This window comes from Lotus japonicus, chromosome 6 (genome assembly GCF_012489685.1).
Source record: "Lotus japonicus ecotype B-129 chromosome 6, LjGifu_v1.2".
NCBI classification, from domain to species: Eukaryota; Viridiplantae; Streptophyta; class Magnoliopsida; order Fabales; family Fabaceae; genus Lotus; species Lotus japonicus.
The window spans coordinates 31,647,819-31,671,883 of record NC_080046.1 but is presented as its reverse complement, the minus strand read 5'-3'; the positions used below and the strand labels follow the sequence as shown (position 1 = coordinate 31,671,883).

General features: G+C 38.6%; 2 pseudogenes; one reads left to right on the top strand and one right to left on the bottom strand.

Moving 5' to 3' along the window:
* Nucleotides 1–5,021: 5,021 nt before the first annotated feature.
* LOC130723048 (pectinesterase QRT1-like) lies at nt 5,022–10,565 on the bottom strand (annotated as a pseudogene).
* Nucleotides 10,566–12,186: 1,621 nt separating this feature from the next.
* Nucleotides 12,187–21,559, top strand: LOC130726007 (premnaspirodiene oxygenase-like; annotated as a pseudogene).
* Nucleotides 21,560–24,065: the final 2,506 nt, after the last annotated feature.

Sequence of the window (24,065 nt, the reverse complement as noted above, 5' to 3'; positions counted from 1 at the left end):
CTTTACAAAATAATTATCCTTTTAGTCTTATCGCGAATCCTATAAGTTCTCGGGATCTCCTAATCCCCAAATGACTCCAGAGAATGTCTCGATCCATACAACACCACAACCAGGCCCGAATCTCATTCGTCCTTTCAAGCTTTCTCAAAACTCTCAAAATAAAATCGGCATGACCTGCCCGCTTTTCTCACCGTTCAGAAACTCAGATTATAGTGCAAAAGCAGAATTAACTCATCATAATCAATCAACATGTCATATGTCAATATCTTAAGCAATAACCACATAGCACCTAGCATATAAGGCATGCACCACACATCCTAAATTACCCAATTAGCACTTAGCATGTCATTCACTCATCAAAAACATTCAGTAGATGCATCATCTACATTGTCAGCCGAAGCCTCAGAAAACATTTTCCAATCACACACAATTCCAGTGCATAAACAGTAAACAATGTCGAAACATCGACCCTAAGCATTAACTAGAGATTCAGTGAGAAGCCCTCACCTTAGCCAATTTCCAGGGTTCTCTTCAAACGCTCCTTCACAAACAGCTCCTCAATCTTTCCTTCACAATCTCCCCCCTCGAATCCACAAAGTTCCTTGTTCTTCGGGAAATTCCTCAACGAACCTTTAGAGTAAAACCACAGAATTCTATCAAAATCTATCGAAAACTAAGCTATCAATACTCACTAAGGTTACACGAAGTAGTATGTACTCCGAGGTATGATAATCTAGCGCGAAAGGACAAGTTTTCGAAAAAGGAAATTTTCCTCCTCCCCCCCTTATAGGGCTCGACCACTTTTGGTAATTGTGGGGTTCGATTTTTCTTCGATCAAACTTGGTTCCTATGCTATCATTAGCCGTAACTAAGGGTATTCTAAACTCGGAAAAATTATCGGATCAAAAACTGTCGCAGGGGTATTTTGGTCATGATTTTTAACTTAGGATTTTCAAAACTGAAATCCCAAAAATAAAATTTTGCAGGGACGTCACCAACGACGTTTATGACAACTAATCCTACTAGCACTAAGCTAAGGCGATAGTTTTCAGCCTAAAGGTTGAAGCTTAACACCAAAAACTCCAAAAATGGGTATTTTAGGTTCAAATTGATTCCGGCGGAATTCCGGCGACATAACGGAAAATCTAATCCGACAGAAGTGCTCTTGGGCACGTAAGGAAGATGTTTAGAATAAAAAATGAAGTATTCAGGATAGTTTTGCAAAAACCTCAAAACTAAGAGTACAGAAGGACATAGAGAAAAGCTATGGAAAAGACGATCAGAGGTAAGGATTAGCGACTATACCTCGACACCTTGAAGTAGCAACTGTTGGATCAACGATCAAGCAAGAAATGGCGAAAAAACTTCTTCTCCCTCTCTCCCTTTGTGCTCGCGGGTTTGGTGCTTGAAGGGTGATGAGAAAATTGGCATGGTGATGAATGACTATGGTGCGTGGGTCGTTTGTTGCAACAAGGAAAAATGAAGAAGAAATTGGTGATGAGAAGAATTAGAAGGCATGGTGTGCGTGTTGTTGCTGCAGCAAGAAGAAGAAAAAGAAAGAAAGAAAAAAAAAAGAAAACAAGAAAGAAAGATCAGATGCTTGTGCGTGAAAAGGAAAGGAATTGAGTTTCCTTATATATATGTTTGTGGCTTTGTACATTGCCTTGTCTGATGGTGTTCAGGGGCTTGGAAAATATATCAACATGTGGTGGGGCAAAGCTGGAGGGACGTGGAGTGATAGGGTTGGATTGATATTTTGAAAAGATATTTGTAAACTGGTATAAATTAATTTAGACACTGAAGAATTTAGCTCACAAAATTAAGAGAAAAATATATAATGGATATATAACTATACTAAAAATTATGAGGAACTTTATGAAATAGTAAAATATAAATTATGATCACTTTGAGCAAATTAAAATGATCCATTAACCAAGAAGTGAGTAGATATATATCAAAGATCGGATAAGGATGAATAGATATTTTGTAAACCGGTACAGATTTGTTTAGATATCGGAGGATTTAGCTCATAGAGTTAAGATAAAAATATGAGAGTGATTTCCGATTCTTCCTATTGAATCCAACGTATTTTAGACACGATATTCTTCCCGCTGAATCTTCTAATTTTTCAAAGAAATATCGGTATGATTTTTGGTTTTCGAGGCTTGTTTTTAATGCTATTTATAGAGGTTGGCAAAACGCGGGAAAATGAAAGTTTCGCGAATCTGATTTTTCCGGCTTCATTCTCCATGAATTCTTAGATAGGTTTTGGCGACATAAATCCAAAACTCAACAGAGGTTTCCTTGTATTTTAGGTGGCTAATGCAAAGTCGGTGTAAAAACTATTTTACCCGATAAGTTACTTTTTACATCGAATGTCGGAATAGAAAACTTCCTTCTGAAGAAAGATTGAAATCATCAAGAGAAATGGGTGTACGCGTGTGGAATCTTCATTTGATGTTCCGAATAGAAAAAGTCTTCATCGTCGGTTGATTTTAGGGTTTTGAAATACCAGGGTTTTGGTTTCGGCAAACTTCCGATGATTGGAATCGGACGTTCGTAGATTCTAGAGTTTTGCCTCGAAACGATTGTGATATATGGAAAAAGAGAAGTTCTAACATTTCTCTGAAGATTTTTGGACTAAATTCCTACAGTGTTCCAAGGGTGGAACACAGTTTGATTTCCTAAGGTTCTTGTCCTAGGTTTTAAAACGAATATTAGTCGTGCTATAACTTAAATCGACTTCGATACAATCCTTTGACTTTTCCTGAACTTTCTCCTTCATAAATTTATTCCATTCGATAAACTCTTGTTCAGGTTTCCCTTCACGATACATCAAGCCTAATCGTAAATGGAAATCTCTTCCACTTATTCTAAGCTTAAAAACTTGGGTCTTACAATCTCGAACAGTGAGATGCAAACTAAGATCTCAAACAGCAAGAAACATCGCAGATGAGAAAACACAAAAGACCCACGAACCAAACTAGAAGAGGAAGACCAGACGACCATTAACGGTGGCGCCACAACACACGTCAAATAGAGGACCTTAAAAACCAAACCTGGCTGAAACACAAAGAGGACCTGCGAGAACAATGCAGCGGATCAATACAATTAGATTCAACTTGACGCTTCTGCCTCTCCCAAAAACATTAGCACAAACTGGATTATGGATAAATAGGTAAGCAAAGGAATTCAAGAATCTGAATCAGATTGTTGGATACTCTATAACACGCTGCGATTAAACAATCACCATAGAAGCATCATTCTTGCATATTGTCTCCGCCACCAGATTTTCCATCACGCGCTTCCATGCGCCACCTCTTTGTAGGCGAGTGAGATCCACTTGCGAGCTCGGCATCGGTGTGTGAGACGCACGCGCTGCCTTCCTGACCTCTGTTTTCGGTGGCGCTTGCCCAGAACGGTTCGTCGGACCTTCCTCATTTGGTTGCAATGATCAATTCTTCTGCGATTAAACAATCACCATAGAAGCATCATTCTTGGATACACCCTCCACCGAACCAGCGACGTGCAGTGGAAAGCGATGGCTGACCGTAGTCTCTATTAAGATATTTAACAATGTTCATATCTTCCCCTCAAGCTAGAGCATATATGTCATATGCATAGCTTGTAACAAATATGATTAACTCGAGAAGAGAAGCTACTGCCGCACAATGCAATGCGGTAATCAGAATTGTAGAGACTTGGAATTGCCCTTCACCGCTTACTCTGGTCGAATACTTCATCAATGTGAACACATGAATTATGAAAAACTGATTTTGAGAAATCACCACAGATGTAAGGATCTTTTTGTGGTTTCCACACCGAAAATTCAGCATCTTAAATCACACATTCCAACCCAACAAAGAAGGACAACAACCAGGGGCTCAAATAAGAGCAGAAAAAACAGCACCAAGCAAGACGAACAAACGTACAAGAGCAAGGGCCTCCAAGAACATAAATCCTTATAATCTCTGATTGCATTAATTAGAGTGTAGAAACAGAAATCTGAGACGCAACTTCTTTCAACTCCAAAGCCACACATGCTTTAAATATATCTTCAATGGCATTACTCATGTCGGGCCGGAGGACATTTGATTCGTCTAGACCTTGAAAAATATTAGTAACCTTAACTCCATACAGTGATATGGTGCTGCATATCATTGCGGCAACTTCATCAAGGGAATAACTAGAATATTTTCCTTCTTCAGTTTTTTCTTCAATTTTATTTGCAGAAGATACAAAAGAGATAACCTGAAATCACACGCTAAAAAGCAAGGGGTTCCAAAAATATCTAACAATACTCTGAATCTGGGCAAAATCGAAAACGACGGTGAAACAGACCAAATCACCGTGACTGTGGCTGACAAGAACGCAAGAACCAAGAGAACATGGCGAACCTTTCTGTGGAAGTAGCGTCACGAACGAGGGTTGGGAAGGCAACACGTGGAAGGACATTGATTTGATAGTGGTTGAACATTACTAAGGTTCCAAGACAAAGGGGACCATAATCAGAAAGAAACGAGGCCGTAAGAAAACGACAAGAGTTAACAAGCGCGGAAGCAAAGTACGAAAAATAAATCCAAAGAGATGTAGCGGTTGTGCCAATAGGATCAAAACCTTGCTTTGATACCAACTTGACTTTGATGAAAATATATTTATGTATTTCATTGATTAATTCTTGACTAAATACTACAATATATATAGACTAACAAAGAGATAAAAAGAAACTAAATCTATCTAAACCTATCTCTATTTAAATAGATATCATCTCTATTTAAATAGATACTAATCTAAGATAGATAAACAAATCATAACTATATCTCAATGAGATCAGACTAATAATAAACAAAATCTTAACAGATATTCAACACATTCAAACAAGGCACTTGGATAAGGTAAAAATATATAATTTTCTCCACATTTTTTCCTACTCATTCAATTTTATTTTTTTCTGTTATGAATTCAAACAAAGCATTTAGGCAGCCATATATGGTGGCAATAACAAAGACAATACTTGTAAGTGTTGCTTCAAGGGTACAAACATGTTGCAATTCATTATGATTTATGATTATGAATTTATGATACAGATTGAGCATTTGGGACTCCCTACTAAAGTACTAATCATAGCATCAATTTTTTTCATTGGTGATATGTGTAAGATAATGAACAAGGAGATAAATAATGAAATAACGTATGTAATACAATAAAACGAAATGTTACAATCTGAGCCACTGATCTCCATTTATGAAGCTCTTGTCCAAAAAGGGCCTAGCTTCTTCATAATTGAATGATTTTGACCAAGGTACCCTGTGTCTTCTATCTGCTCCTCTTCCATGACACTGATACTCACCAAACACTGCAGTCCTGAAATACCAGAATCTTAGATATAAGTATGCACTTTGAATTATAGAATCATAATCTCAAATTCAGAACAAGTGAGATATTATACTTCTTTCTTTCAGGATGATTCCATTCAGATCATCCTTGAGGATTAATAATATTATCCATGTTGCAATTTGAGTATATTATTCTTGAGTATTCCCCCCATGCTCTCTCAAGGTACACATTGCCACCACTTCCTCCAATGCTACACCCTACAAAAGAAAAGCTTGTATCCTCATGTGGTGAATCCCTGTGATGCGCTGAAATGGCTCCGTAGTTCTCAGCTATTGACTCAATACGACAATTCTGCAAGTGTACGTTTGAAAATTCTTCTATAATTAATTCTAAAATCAAGCTTATCTGAGTAGTTTCTGAATTTCGGAATTGATTCTGAGGAAAAATAAGTTGATTCGAACATACTATAAAGGGACTAGTTAGCTACTTTATAATCTTACCTCATATAGTGATTTTGCACTACCAAAGATGAAATCAACTTTGCCTTGGATGAGACACTGGTAGAAGTAATGGGTTCATGTGTTGTCTAAAAGAGTGTCCTGTGTTCCCTTAATCTTAACTCCATAGAACATGGCTCTATCACTGTCTACTCTTAGTGCCACTGCTTGCATTCCTTTTGTACCAGGTGCTGTAACCACTGTGTTCTGCAACAACCACCCAATAATATCACAAATTCCAAAATTGCTCTTGGTAATTCATTATATGTTTATGCAATAACATAGAGCCTGTTCGATTGCATACTTATTGGAGCTTTTGGAGCTTGTCTAGTGCTTTCTCAAGCAGATAAGCTCCAATAAGTGCTTTTTTATTTGCATCCCAACCAGTTCATAGTGTTCTTCTTACCTCAAAAGTGATCTCAGTTGCACAAAAATAATCTGATTCTACTGCTACAGTTGCTGAGCCATAAGTGCCTAATGCTTGGCCATTTGGACCTTTATCTGATGACTTGCTATTCCAAGTAATCACAACACGTGCTGTTTGATTTCTTTTACCTATAATGATACATAAGGCTTGGTTTTTGGGACCAGCACTTTTTCTCTGCACAAATTGCATATAAAAAGTGGTGAAAAAAACATAAAAGCTTTTCATGATAAGGTAAGGAGTAAGTAGCATTGAAAATTAAGGAAAATAATGAAAACAAATGCTTTTGACTATAACTAGATAGTGATAGGAAGGTGATCAGGGTTTCAAATTGCGGTAGCGGGCAAATGCAGGTTGAAAGGGCCGCAATTACCGTTACGTTGCGACCACAATTTAGATCCATGAAGGTGATGAAAGTAAAAGAAAAAGAAAAATTCTGAAAAATGTAGATTTTGACCTGTAAACTCCTGGGAAAATGTAGATGTTGACCCTCTGTGTAGTGTGATCTGGAACCATATCCACTGCACCTTGAACAGTTTTTGAATGTCCCCTTCCATGTTGATCAACCATGATAACTCTAACATCATTGTTGGACTTCAAGGCTAAGCTTTGCTCATCCACCTTCAAATCTTCCCAACTAATGTAGCTCCTAACTCTGTTGTCATGTCCACCTTTTGCTAAATCCACCTGAGAAAACATCATAAAAGCCAATACAAACAAGACTACAACTCTCAAAGACAACCCCATGATTTGAAACTCCAATGAGAAACATAGGGTGAGTTGTTCATGAAATAGCTGGTTGTAATAAATAAGCAAGCGTTATGATGATTCTTTCAAATCCAAATGGTAAGGTTTGCATTGCATGATGCTCTTATGAACCATGGGTTTGTTTTTTGAGTTTAAAAGGGACCCTTTGTGTTAAAGCTTCTTTTTTTTAGCAAAATGAGACTCTGCCTAATGCAGTTGAAAGAGTGTTGTGTAACTAAGTGTGTTTTTATTTGTAAACTTGATCATGTAAAGTATGAGACGGTTGGTGGAATATTAGTTTAGAAAGGGTGAACTTTGCAACATGGAGAGCGGTTGAAGACACTGGTTGCAAGTGCAACTACCCCCCACTATGGTCTTGGTTATTTCTTATTTTTGGTGAACTAGTTTTGGATCTTTTAAAAAAATTTGTATTTCCCTCCTTTAAAATTGATGAACCACCAAATCAACTGTCACCACATGCTCAAATTTTTGTTTAATAGTTTTTCATTTTCATTTTCATTTTATTTTTTATATTGTTTTCCTGCAATGAATTACTGATGGGATTTTGGAACTTTGTTGATTTTTGAAGTTATGGTTCAGCTACTACTACAAATGAGAATATTTAAGTGTTTTATGCTGAGAAATCGGCAGATAAATTATTATTAGGAATGATGTTGGTCCGGCACCTAAACTCTTGAATTGTGAGGACATGATGAATTAATAGTTATTATAATGCTCTTTTGTATGCCATAAGATAAGATCATGAGATCAAATAATACTTGAAAGGCAAGTGTTATTATTGTATCAAGGTAATAAACAAATCGTAGATACTTCTTCTATTCATGATCGGCTTAATGAACTGCAAAACCATGTAATGAATAGCCTGCATTCGAGAGCCATTACATGATCTAATAATAACTCAACACACACATGCTTCCATCACCCGTTATATGTAGGCAATATATATTGAATCATTTCAACACGCTCAATTTAGTTGGTTTCCACAGTTTCATATAGCAAAAATAAAGAAGCAATAATTAAGAATAGGAAAAGATGGATGAAAGTAACGGAAATATGATCAAGAAAATATGTTACTCTTATAAATTGTAATTGCCTTAATAATCTCATTTTTTGCGTTTTAATAGAGATTTTATTAGAACTGTTTTTCTAACATGAGATTAGTTAGTCATATTTTTTCTGTAAGTATCTGTACTTAGCAAAAAAAAAGTATCTGTACGTAATGAGTGTTTTTAAGATTAAGTAAAACATTTAAGTAAAAATTGTTTAGACAGAAAAAGCTACAAACTATGGGGCCTATCTATTAACAGCAGAAGCTCCAATATGGAGTGTGTAACTCAGAAAATCTCCAGAAGATGCACCAATCTTTGCAAGCAAGCTAGTCCGCTGGAGAATTAGCTTTTCTATAGGAATATGTGATACTCACGGGCGGAACCAGAAAATTTGGGTTGGGGGGACTAAAATTTAGCACATCAAACAAAATTAACAATCACTAGTTGAAAGGGAAGTACAAAAAACTTTATGGGGGGAGGGAGAAAAATAACATTTGAATACTATTTTATTAAGGAATAATTTTCTCTTGGAAGGCGACTGCCCCATTTTGCCACTACCTAGTTCTTCCTCTTGAGATACTCCCAATCCCGATTAAGACTTGGAGGGGAGGGGCAGGGAAGGAAAGGAAGAAGAGAAATTCTAATTCTTAAGGGCATTTTTGTCTGATAAAATATTCGTCATCCAATTCCCCCAAATTTGAGGGGAGATAAAATTGAGTTACGAGGGGCATGAACAATTAAAATCAATCTGCGACTAGACCTTTTTGTTTCTGGCTATCCTGGCTTGTTATTAACATTGTTTTCTATTTCTGTTTGAAAGTTGCTCAGATTATGTCACTCATGCCAGCTTTCTTTATGTAGCTTTTCTATTAAGTATGATTATTCAAGAGAATTTTTGTTTGGATTCACCATTTGCAAGGAACATCAACATTCTGCCACTATTGGTAAAATTGGTCAATAAGCCAGGCTAACTTGTATACAGGTAAGAAAGAAATTTCAAGTTATGAGTGGATGGGGTCATGGGAATATGGTAACTGGAAGTACTATATTTGCTTGCATCACTGGCTGTGGAAATCTTTGTCAGTAAACTATTCCTAACCAGTAGCGGATCCAGGACCCCGGGGTCAGGGGGTTCAAATTTTTCAAAAGAGCACATCGATAAAAATATAATTAAAAACAATTGTAATATGTTTATACATCTGGAAAAAAACATACCATTGCTCACTTGATGGTTGCATTTCATTATAGAAAGCATATGAAACAAGTAACAATTGTAAGAAAATGACTAAAGATTATTCATATTCATCAAGATTGAAGCAGCTCAGTTTATAGAAAGATATAGAATAACCCATAAAATTAAACACTTTCCAAGGGTACATTGAATTAAGGCTACATGATTGTTCCTCAAAGTACCATAATCAAAAGAAAAACTGGAGTTTCATAAATAACCAATTGGAAATTTATATGTAAGAGTACCAAATGTATAATTATAAAAGAAGATCACTATCATCTGAACAGATTGTACAGAAACAATATTCAATGTAGAAGCAAACTAGCTTTACACAACCATCGACCAAAGTATGAACAATTGGACAGCAAGGTAACTCAGAATCTAACAGGTAAGCAACAATTAAGATAAACACTGAGCCAAGTTCAAATGCAGATTTTAGGTGCAAGTTTTTAACAAACAAATGATCAAAGAGAAGACACTAAATTCTTCTCCTGTCACCAAAAACCATACCCAACATAAAGGGAAAACCCACATATCCAGCAAACATTTAAGACTCTAAGAAGCTCAAGCAAGAGTAGCTAAGATATTAGCAATTTTCAAGACCTCACTCTCATATCAAACAATTGAGCTAAACAAGATAAAGAAGCTTCGACATTAACCAAAATCCTTGTTCAACTAGTTGTGAAGTCAATTATTCATTGCTAACCTCAATGGAAACTACAATGGAAACATGAATAAAAGTCTCTCAGTTATTTCTTCAAACAGCTTGTAAGCATTAAATCATTCAGAGCAATATGGCTGGAAGATTCATTTACTCAATTCACCAGACAATATGTATGCATCAGAACTATGTTGTCAGCATAGAAATACACAAATATATACTACAAAATACATCAGATTCATACCAGAAGACTCATTATTTGCATCATCTCTATAAGTAGTTCCAGATTCTGCTGCCTCAAAGGTTGGTCTCCTGATTCGCATTTGGAGTCTAGTTCCTGTGGCACCCCTAAACATAGATGTAGGTTGAAGAATGAGGAAAAATACAGCCAAGCCACCATCATCTATGGGAGGAATTCCATCATCAACCCTATTCTCCCCCCCAAAGGAACTTCGATATGTGCTAAGCTGGTCACCTAGATCCCTTTGCCGCTCCAGCCTCCTCGAGTTACGCTGACGCTCTGGGTCCACAACAGATGGGCGCTCAAGCTAAGGTGATGGGTAGAAGGTAGGGGTGTACAAGACCCGGCCCTACCCGCCAACCCGTCCCGGCCCAAGCCTTTCGGTTCGGGTTAAACCCGGCCCGATCATTAAAAGATGTCGGGTTAGGGTTGATCATTGAGTTATCTGGCTTCGGGTCGGGTTCGGGTTGACATTCGGGCCACCCGGCCCGTCCCACATATATATTTTATAAAATTTTAATTTGTTATAATGGTTAAAATGTGATAGATGGTGCTCAAGTTTATCTTACCATGTGGATGATATGAAAATGTTTAACATCTATCTTATTAATTAAATAAACGTTGGTTAAAAGATGGACACTTTCATGCTTTAACAAGAGAAAATCATGTAATGCACATGTGAGACAAGTGAAGAGAGATCAAACAAAATGAGTGACACGTGCATATAGATCAAATAAAATGTAAACCTCTCAAGTGCAATAGATTATGACATAGATTATGCAAGAATTGGATCATTTCAAGCTCTTTCTTCTAAAAAAAAGTTCTCACTTGTAACCCTTTTAGTATGTTATTGTCTTTAAATTTTACAATTAGTATTAAATAGTCTTAAATTTATTGTCCCTCGGGTCAACCCGGTCCCGTCCTACATAGACCCGTCCTAAATTGGACCCGCATATTGTCGGGTTTCTTCGGGTCTAGGGACGGGTTAGGGTCTAAGAATTGGCCCGATCAATATTTAGGGCCGGGTTAGGGTTAACCAAAACCCGTCCCAACCCGTCCCTTGTACACCCCTAGTAGAAGGGAATCAATTTAGGGTTAGGGAAATCAAGCTTAAGAAGAGAAAGGAATTCAATTTAGGGTAAAGCCGCAGAGCCTCTGCAGGACAGGTGGTCGGTGGATGGTGGTGGCGTGGCGTGGTGGTGGCCGGTGAGCGTGAATCGTGAGTGAGAGGGTGAGACGTGAAGCGTGAGTCTGGTGACTGGTGAGTGTGTGAGAGAGAGAGAAGTAAGTGGGGGTCTGGGTGCAAATCTAAAATTTCAGGGGGTTCAAAAAAAACATTACAAGGGGGTAAGTAGTTTTTTTTTGTTTTCAGGGGGTTCATCTGAACCCCTGACTTGCCTGTGGGTTCGCCCCTGGTCCTAACTCTAAAGTCTCATGCTTCTCATGCATATGATCTTTATAAAGCTAATTTATTAAGCTGCACTCACATGTTGTAGGGTTCTAAACCAGTAAGTAAACCCTCAAATTCAGCCTAGGAAACTGTGAATCGTCCATTTGTATATGATATGATTGGTTCCACGATTCAACTAAATTTATAAACTAATAGATGGAAACAAACAAAAAGCATCTTTTCTTAAATTTTCACTTGGTGGACAGCATCTAAAAGGATATTATGCAAGTTTAAATAAATTGCAACCAGCTCTTAGTTTAAGAATAAAATGTAAGGTAAGACTGCCTACATTAGATCCACAAAGTGGACTCAGCCCCTCCCTGGATCTCGTACTTAGCGGCAGCTTTATAGAACCAGGTTTGCCGCTTGCCCATGTATTTTAAGAATAACTTACATTTTAAATCAGCTATAAGGTGTGTAATAGACAAAAAGATAAGTCAATTTTTTGGACATTTGGTCTGCAGAAAATAGGACTAACACGGATCCTCAGTGATCAACAGCACTATCCTTCTCTCTGCACTTTTCCTCATGGAGGATCATTTTTTATCCTTCCCCATCCTTCTCTGTCTTACCCTCTTAATGGTTATGATCTTAAGCACCATAAAGAGATTCAAAACAACTAACACAACCTCCAATCTTCCTCCAGGGCCATGGAAGCTGCAGATTCTTGGAAGCATACATCACCTCATTGGCTCCCTCCCCCACCGCTGGCTGAAAGAGTTATCCCAAAAATATGGCCCTCTAATGCACCTACAACTTGGAGAGACATCATCCATAGTGGTTTCTTCTCCATAAATTGCCAAAGAAGTGTTGATAAGACCCAGTTTTAGGACATACTATTTTAATAATAATATTAAATAATATTCTGTGAATTGCTTGTGCTATATGTGATATTAAGCCTTTTAAAAAGGTGATTAATTGTTAGAAGCAATATTAAGTCCTAGAAACTTCTAGACGTTGATGAGCGCGACGATACGAGCATTTTGACTATAATATTGCTAGGGTTCGGCGACAGCGACTTTTAGGTCAAAATCGACCCGACGGCAGCGATGAGTTGGCGAATCGAGTCGACGAGGACGATTCCGTGGGCCACACCTTATGGGGAGGTGCTGGGCATGATTTTAAGAATATTCTAGGAGAGAATATTCCTTGGTTTTATTTTTGAAGGTTTTATTTAAATAAAATGGGGTTTTATTTAAATAAAATGCATTTAAATAATTTTAACCTATGGTTTAATATCAAAATTAATTCTGAAAATATTTTTGAGGCATCATGGAGCTGGAGCAAGAATTTTTGGAGCCAAAAATTATTGATGAGGATTTTTGATTTTAAAATTGAAGTTTTGATGCATTTAGGAGGGAAATGGTACATTTAATGCATTAATTATTTTGGGGTTTTTATTTAAATTATTATTTTAAAAATTTTTGGTGAAAATCTGAGCAAGGAGAGGGTGTGGTCGGCCAAGACTTGTGGAGGAAGAAAAAAGAAGACTTTTGCAAAAATTTCCTTTTCTAGCTAGGTTTTATGATGGAGAAAAATTAGGGATGTGATTCTTTGATTTTCTATTTGATGGGGGATTGATTTCTAAAGTTTTAAAACTTCCAAGGATCCCTCCAAATCTGATTTGAAACTCTTGTGACTCAGATTTTATTTCTTCAAATAATTAGGGATTTAAATGCTAATTTTTGTGGGGTTTACTTTAGGAAATAAACCTAAATTTAAGGGCTAAAAGTGGGAGTTTTGGAAAGTTCTAGAAAACCTAGAATGGGCTGAAGGAGGGGCGGTTTTGGGCCTCACTTGGGGAGGAAGTAAAGCAATTAATGCCTTGCTCTCACCTCTCACTATAAATAGAGAGCTCCTCCTCCTCATTTTTCACACAAGCTCACTTGCTCTCCTCTCTCCCTAGCCGTGAGCTCTCTCTCTCTTGCCTTTTTTTTTATTGCTTTAGTTTCTAAGCCTTGAGCAAGGTCATTCTCAATATGCTCTGTGGTTGCAGCTTAAGCTGATCTGCCAAAAACCAGAAGAGAATGATCTTGATCGAGTTGCTTAGGAATACTTATGATTTTGGGGGGTTTTTCTTAAGAAAATTCATGATGTTCTTAAAGTGTTCTTATGATCTTCAAACTATTATTTTAGAAAAGAGGTTTTGATCTTATGAAAGATACCCAAGTATTATTTTCCATGATAGAACTCATCTCTTCATCAATTGCTTCTTTCCAAAAAGCAGAATCTCGAGATTTCACAGCTTCATCATACGTTCTTGGATCCTCCTCTATACTATAGCAATAATAGTATTGATTATCAATCTGATCCTTTGTGTAAGACCCAAGATTTTAAGCTTAGAATAAGTGGAAGAGATTTCCATTTACGATTAGGGTTGATGTAATGTGAAGGGAAACCTGAACGAAAGTTTATTAAATGAAATATATTTATGAAGGAGAAAGTTCAGGAAAAGTTCAAGGATTGCATTATGATCGATAAAAGTTATAGCACGAACGTTTTACGCTTAAACCTAGGTCAGAAACCCTAGTATATAGCTAATTTTCACTTTTAGGCACGATGGCAGTTAATTCCAAAAATCTTCAGAGAAATGTTAGAACTTCTCTTTTTCCATTTATCACAATCGTTTCGAGGCGAAACTCTAGGATCTACGAACGTCCGATTCCAATCATCGGAAGTTTGCCGAAACCGAATCCCTGGTATTTCAAAACCCTAGAATTTCTCGACAATGAAGACTTTATCTATTCAGAGCTTCAAATGAATATTCTACACGCGTACACCCATTTCTCTTGATGATTTCAATCTTTCTTCAGAAGGAAGTTTTCCATTCCGACATTCGATGCAAAAAGCAACTTATCGGGTAAAATAGTTTTACACCGACTTTGCACCGACTTTGCATTAGTTGCCAAAAATACAAGGAGACATCTTCTTAGCTTAGGAATTCCTTTGCCAAAACCTATCTTAGAATTCATGGAGAATGATGCCGGAAAAATCAGATTCGCGAAACTTTCATTTTCCCGCGAATTACCATTTTCTATATATAGCCAAGAAATGAGAAAAAAATCACAAAACTCACCCAAAAACCCATTCAAGGCCGCGAGTTTGCATAGGAGAGGAGGAGGAGAGATTTTCTTCATTTCTTGCTTGATCGTCGATCAATCAGTTGCTACTTCAAGGCTTCGAGGTATAGTCGCTAATCCTTACCTCTGATCGCTTTTTCCATAGCTTTTCTGTAGAGTTTTCTGAGCGGATAGTTTATGGGTTTTTGCAAAACTATCCTGAATCTTTCATTTCTGATTCTAAACCTCTTCTATATGTGCCCAAGATCACTTCTGCCGGATTAGATTTTCCGTTATGTCGCCGGAATTCCGCCGGAATCAATTTTAGCCTTAAATACCCATTTTTGGAGTTTTTGAGGTAAAGCTTCAACCTTTAGGCTAAAAACTATCGCCTTAGCTTAGTGTTAGTAGGATTAGTTGTCATAAACGTCGTTAGTAACGTCCCTGCAAAATTTGGTTTTTGGGATTTCAGTTTTGAAATTTCTAAGTTAAAAATCATGACCAAAATACCCCTGCGACAGTTTTTGATCCGATAATTTTTCCGAGTTCAGAATACCCTTAGTTACGGCTAATGAAAGCATAGGAACCAAGTTTGATCGAAGAAAAATCGAGCCCCATAATTACCTAAAGTGGCCGAGCCCTATTAGGGGGGAGGAGGAAAATTTCATTTTTCCGAAAACTTGTCTTTCGCGCTAGTTTATCGTACCTTAGGGTATAGATTACTTCGAGTAACCTTAGTAAGTATCGATAGCTTAGTTTTCGATAGATTCTGATAGTATTTCTGTGGTTTTGCTCTAAAGGTGATTTTGAGGAATTTCCAGCGGAGCAAGGCTTTGATTGTGGAACTTTAGGAGATAACTCTGGAGAACCTACAGGTGAGGGCTTCTCACTGAATCTCTAGTTAATGCTTAGGGTCGATGTTTTCGACATTGTTTACTGTTTATGCACTGGGATTGTGTGTGATTGGAAAATGTTTTCTGAGGCTTCGGCTGACAATGTAGATGATTCATCTACTGAATGTTTTTGAGATTGACTTACATGCTATGTGCTATGTGGGTAATCTAGGATGTGTGGTGCATGCTTTATATGCTAAGTGCTAAGTGTTTATGATGCGATTTATTGATATATGACATGTTGTTGATTGTGATGATTTAAATATGCTCTGTACTGAAATCTGAGATTCTGAATGGTGAGAATAGCGGGCAGGTCATGCCGATTTTATTTTGAGAGTTTTGAGAAAGTTTGATAGGACGAACGAGGTTCGGGCCTTGATTTTGTTTAGTGGATCGAGACATCCTCGGGAAGCGACTTGGGATTGGTAGATCCTGTAAATGTATAAGACTTGCGATAAGACAAAATGGAATCTATTTTATAAAGAAAATTCATAAGACCTTAAATAACCTCAAAATCTTTAAGTAATGATAACAACCTCGAAGGAAGGCATTGGAAGTCAAATCATAGTTTTGGAAAAGCGAGGAGTGTCGTCGGATCCAAGTGTTGAGGAGTTTAGTAAGTTCTGAGTATGTTGGTACTCCTTCGCTCGTTGAGCAGTTTGTTAGCCATCCAAGGGATGAGCCGAGAAGCTTCACTGAGGCGTGAGACCTTGTGAATGCGTGATACTCCACTGAGGCGTGAGACCTTGTGGAAAGCATGGACCTTCACTGAGGCGTGAGACCTCGTGAACAGCATGAAGCTTCACTGAGGCGTGAGACCTTGTGAATGCGGGATACTCCACTGAGGCGTGAGACCTTGTGGAAAGCATGGAACTCCACTGAGGCGTGAGACCTTGTGAGAGCATGAAACTTCACTGAAGCGTGAGACTTCGTGCAAGTGTGTAAATTCACTGAGGCGTGAGACCTTGTGAAAGCATAAAACTTCACTGAAGCGTGAGACTTTGTGAATGTGTGAGACTCCACTGAAGCGTGAGACTTCGTGTGAGCATTGATGACTCGAAGAGTTATCGTGAGTGTTTGCACTCATTTTATGATTATTGTACTTTGTCGCAGAATCGACTTTTATCTTAGGGTATTATTTATAGAGACATTAAGTTAGCTAGAACACGTGGCGACGTGTCGAGTGAGGTCGGAGACGTTGTTTGGCTAATCACATTGCACTCATGCATACATAGGAGGTTAATACACGGCGTGATACCGGACCTCGGTGGATTGGAGGTTAATACACGGCGTGATACCGGACCTCGGTGGATTCCAAAATGGTCATAAGACCCGGATTTCCGCGTAAGAGCGCTATTAGGCGACTCTTAGTAGCAGATCTGGCTACCGTTGTTGTTGGAGTAAGAGGCATCACGGGCCGAAATGGCACCACCGTGGCTGGTGAAGGGCTGATCCGATGATGTCCATCCGTTCCGGATTGCATATTGGTTGACTGGGTTAACCTGCATATCATTTCATGCGACATGCATACTGACATAGTTAATGAGTGTGTTTGATACTTGTTAGTTCTACTTGATGCATGTTAACTGTGATTTACAGTCGTTCTATTCTTTGTGGAAATATGCAACCCTAGGATGTTATCCCTAGTTATAAGCCTAAGTGGCTATTATCTTATTTATATCTATTGGTGCTATTATTTACATAATTCTTTGGAGTTGACCCTCGCGTCTTCTGTGTGTGCTTTGGCGGACAAACGCCCTTTGTCAGATGTCTTTGGCGGGCTGGTTCATGACGGTTCACCCTTCGGGGGAGACTAGAGTGGAGATGCTGGAACAGGAGCGCATCGCGGTAGCGAGAGGAGGACGGATGGTGTACATAGACTAGGTCGTTCTGGATTCAGATTCGGGCGACGATCATGCTAGCATGTAGGTTTAGTGCTGGTGTGAGCTCCTCGAGATGGGATTAGTGTAGGAGTAGAGTCTTAGCTCTGAACATCATTTGTTTTCTTTGGGGACAGGGTAGTTTCCCACCTATAGCTTTTTGTGTGGTTCTTTACGGGAATCACAGAGAGTTGGTTGGACTTAGGAGGTCTTGCTTCAGGCCGATGGGCCAGCTTATTCTCAGTTTTGAGGGATGGTGTTGCGGACACTTGACCTTTCTTGTGGATTGTACCTTTTGCCTTCGGGCGTTACACTTTTCTTTCCGTCACTGGAGGTTTACTCGTGACGAGGTTACTACTACAGCGGGGGCTGTTTATATATTGTATATTTAGTTCTGTTTATTGTTATTGTTGGGTTTTATTTAATTCAGTCTTGTCTTAGTTATTATCAAAAAAAAATATATTCACGTTTTTCCGCATTAAGTTTACTTTCGGTTACTAAAGTGACGCCACCGAAATCGGGGTGTTACATTGTGGTATCAGAGCACGGTCGAGTCTTTCGGGAGTTGTTGGGGAATAGGTCTTCTGTGCTAGGTTGTGTGACTCTGCAAAGAGTGAAAATTGATTGTCTGCAAGCGATTTTTCGCTTAAAAATTGATTGAAGTTATTGCTTAATCATATTGTATAGTTATACTAGATGCTATCTTATGATGAGTACTAACTGTTTGTTTAACTTAACAGAACATGGTGAATACTAATCAGCTAGCTGAGATGATGGCCACTATGGCCCAAGCGGTAACAGCGCAGGCCCAAGCGGTAACAGCACAGGCAAATGATAATGCCATGAGGCGTGCTACTGAAGAAGCACGTGAACAGCATCAACGTCAGAGAGAGATAACTCTGGACCAGAACAAAGGCCTCAATGACTTCAGGAGGCAAAACCCACCAAAGTTCTCTGGTGGTACTGATCCAGACGCAGCGGATCTCTGGATCCAGGAAATCGAGGTTTTAAGATAATATTTTTGAAAAGACGGGGAAAGGATATATTATCGCTAAACGACTACTAATTCGTACCGTTACTCTGTCCACATGACTAGGAAGTTCGAAGTGAGCGTGATCCTGTAAAATCCAAAGTCTTAGGACGTGTTTTTGCTGTGACAAAGGTAAGGGCACTTCGGCCTCGACCTAGATAAATTGTTTGTGATTGTGAATGTTAGCAAGCATGATGCTAGGACTATTGATGATGTATGTGCTAGATATGCTATATGATGATGATGCAATAAATGCTAGCTAGTGTTATTATGAACATGCCTATATGCCTAGGGTGTTAGCTATATTTATTGCTATGCATGCAAGTTATTATGCGATGATATGTTGTTCATAAGAGATGAACGTGATGGGCTTAGGGCCTAGTGATTATGACTGACTTGCATGGCATGCATTGTGGACCAAGTGACCTGGATTGGGCTTGGTTGGCCACAGCTAGTGACCTGGATTGGGCTAGTTGATGGTGACATTCAGGGGAGGCCCTGAATAAGGACGAGCAAGATACGACGATGTTGGAGAGGTCCAACCCCTGATCTTCAAGCTGTTGGGCAACGGTGCGTTGGAGAGGTCCATCCCCGATCGTGGAGTCGTGTTCAAACAGCCTTTCTAAGAGGGATTGGCTTGAGGATATCCAAAGCGTCTGCATGCATACTTACCCCACATTGACTAACTATGACCTAGAGACATGATAGTTCCCTTTATGTGAAAATGTTAGCCTAGGGCTTACCTATAAATACTTGACAAACACAATACTTGACTTGAGTGGTTGCTTTCTAGAAGTTGACCCTTGCTTGTTTGTTTGCTTGTTGTTTGGGGCGCTTAACGCCTAGATGGATCGCCGGAGAATGGGCCTCACTCTGCATAGCATGGATGATGACACCGCCTGGGAGATAGACCACTCCCTGGACCGGTATGTGTATAAAGGCTCATGTTTCTATCGACCTACAACCCGGACGGCACTCATCGGAAGGTGACAGGCTTCGAGGGCGAGATTCGGATGCCCTATCCTCCCGCACGGTTCGCACCACCTGACGACGAGGAGTCCACTATGGAGACAGACCCTTCGGAGGGTTCATCACCACCGATCGTGTTCACACCGCCCCCACCTGGGCCTGATTCTTCGGATTACTCCCCGGCATCGCCTGTACCTGACCTTCCTATCCCAGAGGCTCGCATGGAGGAGATGTTCGGCAGGGTGATCGAGCGCCAGGAGCAGAGGCTTCGGACATTGATCAGGGAGGCCGTAGATGAGGCATTCAGGGCCAGAGGCTTCGTCTGAGTCGGGTTGGGAGAGTGTTGTGTCTGTACTGGGGGGGGGGGTGAGGTCGAGTGTTGTTTTAGGGCTCGATACCTTCTTAAAGCCATCGTGTATGTGGATGAGCTTAAGTAAGGTTGAAAGCACTAGTTTCCTTCTTTGAGTCTTGATGTAATAAAGAAAAAGCCTTGGTCTATTTAATAAAATGAAGTTTATTCAGCATTCTTTCTATCTTTTATTTATTATCATTAAAAGGTTTTATTTCGACAAAAATTTACACACGTTTTTGAAAAAGGTTACTAAAGTGACCCTCGAGAAATCGGGGCGTTACAGAAAACTCATGAAATCACATTTGCTCAACGACCTCGCTTTCTCGGTGCAGAAATTGCAGCTTATGGCTGCACTAATATTGTCTTCTCACCATATGGAGAGTATTGGAAGCAGCTAAGAAAAATATGCACACTGGAGCTGTTGAGTTCTAAACGTGTGCGATCATTCCAATCAATTAGGGAGGAAGAGGTATCACATTTAATGAGATATATATCTACTAACACAGGATCATGTATCAACCTCACGGATAGAGTTTTATATATGGCATATAGCATCGTCGCAAGAGCAGCTTTTGGTGATAAATGCAAGGACCAAGAAGCATATGTCTTCTTCATCAAGAAAAGTATGAGATTGGCTGAAAGTTTCAGTGTTACTAACTTGTTTCCTTCCCAACGTTGGCTACATGTGGTTACTGGAATGATGCATAAGTTGAAGGAAATACATAGAAATAATGATATAGTTCTTGAAAATATCATCAATGAAGCAACAACAAAGACTGGAGGAGATGGAAGTCTTCTGTCTGTTCTTTTGAATCTGAAAGATCATGGTGCCCCTGAATTTAACTTGACAATCAACAACATAAAAGCCGTTATTCAGGTTAGTTTATGTTTCTTTCTGCTTCATTTCATGTTTTCATTTTAAGACTAATGTAAGAAATTACAAATTGGACATTATTCCTGGCGTTAATTAGCATGTTTATATATACTAGAAATCAATTCAATGTTGGGTTTTTACCTATTATGTGCATTCTCAATATGTTTGTTCACACACACTGGTTCTGTCTTCAAAACTAACAGCTTTACACATCTTACAGGACATGTTTATAGCTGGAAGTGAGTCATCATCTACTATTTTAGAATGGGCGTTCTCAGAAATGCTGAAGAACCCAAGAGTAACGAAAAGGGCTCAAGCAGAAGTTAGGAAAGTTTTTGGTAGCAGAGGGTATATTGATGAAATGGCTATTGAGGAACTGAAATTTCTAAAAGCAGTGATTAAAGAAACTTTGAGACTATACCCTCCTGCTCCTTTACTAGTACCAAGAGAGTGTGGTGAAACTTGTGAGATTAATGGATACACAATACCAGTGGGAACACAACTATTTGTGAATGCATGGGCAATTGGAAGAGGTCCAAAATACTGGAGTGAAGAAGAGAAGTTTTATCCTGAGAGATTCCTGGATTGTCCAATTGACTACAAAGGGTCCAATTTTAAATTTATACCTTTTGGTGCAGGAAAGAGAATATGCCCTGGCATTGTGTTTGCTCTACCCAGTATTGAACTTCCTCTAGCACAATTGCTGTACTATTTTGATTGGGAACTTCCATTTGGAACTAGTCATGAAGATTTTGACGTGACTGAAGATTTTGGCACTACAATGAGAAGGAAAAATGATCTAGTTGTGATTCCCATTTCTTACAATCCTGTATCTATTGAATAAAAACATATGGATTATGATGTTAAGTAATGCATGCTTGGCTGCTGCAAACTTTGTATCTGTGATTCTGTGTCAATGTGGAAACCTTTATGATAGCTGTTTTATGAATACAGGAATAGTCTTCAACAACTTTCTTTTCTGTTTCCTTTTTTGAACTCTTGTACTGTAAGCTGTATATCTATGGAACTTTTTAACACAATGGCTATATGGTCATTGAATTCAGATTCTTAGCGGCCTGCCTATGCAGCCAATAAATCATCATAATTTGAACTTCAAGATTTTTTTTTTGAGGGAAATAATCTCAGACTCCTTCTCCAGTTACATTTTCTCTCCTTCTTCCATCCTTAGAATGATAGCTATACTGTGGTTATAATAAAAAATATTTGTATCGTTTTCCTTTTATATTTGGTCTTGATTTTAAAGTAAAGTTTCCATGTTTAGAACTTGCGGGTTAAATATGAAAGAATGCCCCAAAAGAAGGTTGCAATGGCTTTGTAAGTCTTGGTAGGGATACTTTGGACATTTCACAGTATGATGCCATGCCTCCATAGACAAAATTATAGTAGATCAGAGATTACTTGGGTTTTCTGTAAGTAGCTATTATCTGATAGTTGCCTTTTTAATTGTTTGAATAGGGACTAAAATGGAGAAGCTACCTAAGAGGTATTTCACTACATAATCATAGCCTGGTTGAAAGCATACGAAAACTAATCCTAATACCTTCACAAGAAGCGCACCAAAACTAATTCTCTACACTTTATTCTCTTAAACATTCCATATACTAATCCCCCCGCCAGGAGTAAACTACCCTATATTGATACGATTAGTTACTTCGTACAGGATTAATCACATAAAGAGAATACACAAATTATAAACGAAATAGAAATTACATAAAAAATGGGTTCAAATTATTTCCTACATTGCAACCTTGAGAGAGGATGTTTAGCTACTCATAATCATAAAGCAATACATCACATAATTTCTAGTATCTAACATCTTACAGAGAATTGAAAATGCAGAGTCTTCAATCTTGCTGTCTTATCTCTCTTCTTCTCCAAAGCTCTTTTCTCGTGTGATGGCACTGTTCCTTGATAGCCTCCTTAAACTTATGTTCTACCTTGGCCTCAAACCCTCCTTTTATAAAAATAATTATGGGAGGAACGGGCTCTCTGCCAGGAAAGTATGCACGACTTTGCCTCTTAAGTAGAATAGTCGTGACAATTGAATTAGCCCCCACGGGCGTGTAGGGTGTTGGCACGGCCAAGACATGTAAATTTGATAGAGCACAGCACAGCCGTGCCCTCTGAGCTCCACCACCTTACTTATAAATGTTCTGCATTACATGATTGAATGCATAAAAAAGCTTTTTAATAATCGGATTCTACTTCTACAGTTGCTGAGCCATAAGTGCCTAATGCTTGGCCATTTGGACCTTTATCTGATAATTTGCTATTCCAAATAATCACAGCACTTTCTGTTTGATTTCTTTTACCTATAAATGATATATAACGCTTGGTTTTTGGCACAAGCACTTTTTCTCTGCACAACTTACATATAAATAATGGTGAAAAAAACATAAAAGTGATTTTTTCATGATAAGGTAAGGAGTAAGTATAAAACATTGAAAATTAAGGTAAAGAATGAAAAACAAATGCTTTTGACTAGAACTAGACAGTGACAGAAAGGTGATCAGGGTTTCAAATTGTTGTTGCGGCGGCTGCATTGTAGAATTGCGAGCAAATGCAGGTTGAAAGGGCCGCAATTACCGTCGTGATGCAGTTGTGAGGGCTCCGCAATTGTGGTTGCGGACCGCAATTTAGAACCTGAAGGTGATGAAAGTAAAAGAAAATAAAAAATTCTGAAAAATGTAGATTTTGACCTGTAAACCCCTGGGAACATGTAGATTTTGACCCTTTTTGTGTTGTGATCTGGAACCATATCCACTGCACCTTGAACAGTTTTTGAATGTTCCCTTCCATGCTGATCAACCATGATAACTCTAACATCATTGTTGGACTTCAAGGCTAAGCTTTGCTCATCCACCTTCAAATCTTCCCAACTAATGTAGCTCCTAACTCTGTTGTCATGTCCATCTTCTGCTAAATCCATTATAGCGCTTTGTGTAAAATGTAGCTTTACCTGAAAAACAAAGTTCATGTCAATTTGTTGTCAGAACAGACATTCCCATCCCAAAATTCAAATTATAAATTAGCAATCAATTCCCTTATTCCATTTTGTTTTCAGTTCCTATTCCTTAAAATTAGCATGAAAAAGCAAGAAACAGTTCGTCAGTAGAAAGAACCATAGACCCCCATGGCTTAAAATTTTGAGTCAAGATGTAATATCAGGTCCGCTGTTACAGCCTTGAGCTTAAACTACTAGAGAAAAAACATGTTATCTGAAAAACAGACAAGGGAAAAGGTTGAGACTTGTAACTTACTCCATTGATTTGGAACATCTTCTTGTATTGATTCCCAAGGGCATTCTTCGGTTCTGTGAGGACCTACGG